Raw genomic sequence first — 4157 nt, 5'->3', positions numbered from 1 at the left:
TCCGCAGATTAACAGACCATTACTGGACTCTCTGTACCCCTGAATGCTGATAAACTGCTTCTTTCCTGCAGCGTCTGTCCCTGGTCCATGGGCTGCCCGGGAGATGCATCTTGCCAGCTGCACCACCTGACAGATCTGTTAAGACTAAGGCCAGATCCTACTACTGCTCCAGTCCGTGGCAAAACTCCCTGATTTAGTAGTACCAGGACGGAGCCCTAAGTGTTTGGCCCGACGCTGGCCCTAGTTCCCAGGGGGAGCTGTCTCTCTGGCATGCCCAGCACTGCAAAGCTTCCTGGGCTTGGAAAAGAACCCTCCCGCTTCCCCCCCTCCCCCCGGCAGTGCAGAGCACTGCCCTCCACCAGGCTGTTATTGGGACTCTACTGACTCTACCATGGGGGCCTCTGTGGCCATAAGATGGGCTGTTGCAGGCAATCTGGGATCATTTATCAAAATGGTTTTGTCTCACTAAATACATGTTTAGAGGTGGGCCTGGTTTTCAGTGGCCTCGGTTAAGTTTCCTGATGCCAGTAGCTCTGTGTGCAGTAAACCTCTAACACTGGCGTCAACAAAGAACCTGCCCTGAGCATCACATGTCCTGCAACTACTGCCATGTGTCAAACTCACCCAGCATCCACTCGCCCCCACGTCTCCTGCCAGTGGCAGAACTGGGGCACCTTGGGGGGAGGAATGGGGTGAGAAGCACTGCTGCAAATGCTGTTGCCAAACCTGAACTCTCTACTACTAGAGAGAAAGGCAGACACTTGAGTGAGGCAGGGACTGAAAAAGACTGGAGCATCCTTTTGCCTTCCCATTTACTTTGTACCATATTGCCACAGGCCTGTTAGGAAGACTGACCAAAATGTAGAGCAGCTCTGATGCCCCTCAGGAGCCAAATTGAAAAACATAGTAGAAGAACTAAAAAAGAGCCACCAAGGTTTAGCAACCATGTAAAAGAAGTAGTCAGAGATAAAAAGACATCTTTTAAAAAGTGGAGTCAAATCCTAGTTAGGTAAATAGAAAGGCGCATAAACACTGCCAAATTAAGTGTAAAAATGTAATAAGAAAAGCCAAAAAGGAGTTTGAAGAACAGCCAGCCAAAAGCTCCAAAGGTAATAAAATGTTTTTTTAAGTACATCAGAAGAGGAAGCCGGCTAAACAACCAGTGGGGCCCCTGGACAATCGAGATACAAAAGGAGCACTTAAAGACGATAAAGTCATTGCAGAGCAACGAAATGAATTCTTTGCTTCAGTCTTCATAGCTGAGGATGTTAGGGAGATTCCCAAACCTGTGCCATCCTTTGTAGGTGACAAATCTGAGGACTTGTCACAGATTGAAGTGTCATTAGAGGAGGTTTTGGAATTAATTAATAACAGTAACATGTCACCGGGACCGGATAGCATTAACATTTGACTTCTAAACGAACTCAAATGTGAAATTGCGGCACTATTAACGATGGTTTGTAACCTATCCTTTAAATCAGCGTCTGTGCCCAATGACTGTCTGGAAGATAGCTAATGTAACACCAATATTTAAAATGGGCTCTAGAGGCGATCCCAGCAATTCTAACATCAGTACCGGGCAAATTAGTTGAAACAATAGTAAATAATAAAATTGTCAGACACATAGAAGAACATAAATTGCTGGGCAAAAGTCATCATGGTTTCTGTAAAGGGAAACGTGTCTTACTAACCCTTTCCTGGACTGAGAACTGGTTAAAAGACAGGAAACAAAGGATACAGCTACAACGAAGGGAAGGGGTGGGCAGGAGCCTGGACTTGGACATGGGGAAAGCCCTGGGCAGGGAGCAGTACCTGTAATAGCCCCAAAGATGGAAATGGGCCTCCTAGGCCAGTCCCAGGTTCCCACTCCTGACCGTGGGGGCCAGTGAGGCCTGCTTCCTGCATTGCCCACAGGCAGGTTAGTGCCAGGCCAGTGTATCCCCACAGTCCTCTCGCCCCCAGCACAGAGCCCTGGGAAAACCACCCCAGATAAGGGGCCAGGGCAGCTTTGCCCCCAGCTGGCGCCTGCTCTGCTTCCCTGTCACTCCAGGCTGAGCTGCTCCAGCCTCTGTGGACGCCCCAGGCTTCCATGGCTCAGCCCCCCTGGCTCTGCCTGCCCGGCCCCATGTCTGGCATCACTCCCTGCTCCTGTGCCCCTTACACCCTGCCGGGTACTGCCCAGGGCTAGATGTGCCCCTTTCCTGCACCCCCACCATGGTACAGTATTGCCCCTAACTCCACCCCCCCGCCTGCCCGCTCTGTACCAGCCCAGCTGTGCCCCTCGCTCGGTCCCCCCCCGCCTCGTACCGCCCCAGCCCAGCTGTGCCCCTCGCTCGGTCCCCCCGCCTCGTACCGCCCCAGCCCAGCTGTGCCCCCCGCTCGGCCCCCCCGCCTCGTACCGCCCCAGCCCAGCTGTGCCCCTCGCTCGGTCCCCCCGCCTCGTACCGCCCCAGCCCAGCTGTGCCCCTCGCTCGGCCCCCCCCCGCCTCGTACCGCCCCAGCCCAGCTGTGCCCCTCGCTCGGTCCCCCCGCCTCGTACCGCCCCAGCCCAGCTGTGCCCCCCGCTCGGCCCCCCCCCGCCTCGTACCGCCCCAGCCCAGCTGTGACCCCCGCTCGGCCCCCCCGCCTCGTACCGCCCCAGCCCAGCTGTGCCCCTCGCTCGGCCCCCCCCGCCTCGTACCGCCCCAGCCCAGCTGTGCCCCTCGCTCGGCCCCCCGCCTCGTACCGCCCCAGCCCAGCTGTGCCCCCCGCTCGGCCCCCCCGCCTCGTACCGCCCCAGCCCAGCTGTGCCCCTCGCTCGGCCCCCCCCGCCTCGTACCGCCCCAGCCCAGCTGTGCCCCTCGCTCGGCCCCCCCCGCCTCGTACCGCCCCAGCCCAGCTGTGACCCCCGCTCGGCCCCCCCGCCTCGTACCGCCCCAGCCCAGCTGTGACCCCCGCTCGGCCCCCCCGCCTCGTACCGCCCCAGCCCAGCTGTGCCCCTCGCTCGGCCCCCCCCCCGCCTCGTACCGCCCCAGCCCAGCTGTGCCCCTCGCTCGGCCCCCCCCCCGCCTCGTACCGCCCCAGCCCAGCTGTGCCCCTCGCTCGGTCCCCCCGCCTCGTACCGCCCCAGCCCAGCTGTGCCCCCCGCTCGGCCCCCCCGCCTCGTACCGCCCCAGCCCAGCTGTGACCCCCGCTCGGCCCCCCCGCCTCGTACCGCCCCAGCCCAGCTGTGCCCCTCGCTCGGCCCCCCCCGCCTCGTACCGCCCCAGCCCAGCTGTGACCCCCGCTCGGCCCCCCCGCCTCGTACCGCCCCAGCCCAGCTGTGACCCCCGCTCGGCCCCCCCGCCTCGTACCGCCCCAGCCCAGCTGTGACCCCCGCTCGGCCCCCCCGCCTCGTACCGCCCCAGCCCAACTGTGCCCCCCGCTCGGCCCCCCCGCCTCGTACCGCCCCAGCCCAGCTGTGCCCCTCGCTCGGCCCCCCCCCCGCCTCGTACCGCCCCAGCCCAGCTGTGCCCCCCGCTCGGCCCCCCCCCGCCTCGTACCGCCCCAGCCCAGCTGTGCCCCCCGCTCGGCCCCCCCCCGCCTCGTACCGCCCCAGCCCAGCTGTGCCCCCCCGCTCGCCCCCCCCGCCTCGTACCGCCCCAGCCCAGCTGTGCCCCCCGCTCGCCCCCCCCCCGCCTCGTACCGCCCCAGCCCAGCTGTGCCCCCCGCTCGCCCCCCCCCGCCTCGTACCGCCCCAGCCCAGCTGTGCCCCCCGCTCGCCCCCCCCCGCCTCGTACCGCCCCAGCCCAGCTGTGCCCCCCGCTCGCCCCCCCCCCGCCTCGTACCGCCCCAGCCCAGCTGTGCCCCCCGCTCGCCCCCCCCCCGCCTCGTACCGCCCCAGCCCAGCTGTGCCCCCCGCTCGCCCCCCCCCCGCCTCGTACCGCCCCAGCCCAGCTGTGCCCCCCGCTCGCCCCCCCCCGCCTCGTACCGCCCCAGCCCAGCTGTGCCCCCCGCTCGGCCCCCCCCGCCTCGTACCGCCCCAGCCCAGCTGTGCCCCTCGCTCGGCCCCCCCCGCCTCGTACCGCCCCAGCCCAGCTGTGCCCCTCGCTCGGCCCCCCCGCCTCGTACCGCCCCAGCCCAGCTGTGCCCCTCGCTCGGCCTCCCCCGCCTCGTACCGCCCCAGCCCAGCTGTGCCC

Source organism: Pelodiscus sinensis, chromosome 20 (assembly GCF_049634645.1).
Source record: "Pelodiscus sinensis isolate JC-2024 chromosome 20, ASM4963464v1, whole genome shotgun sequence".
Taxonomy (NCBI): Eukaryota; Metazoa; Chordata; order Testudines; family Trionychidae; genus Pelodiscus; species Pelodiscus sinensis.
Note: the sequence above shows the minus strand (reverse complement) of the source record.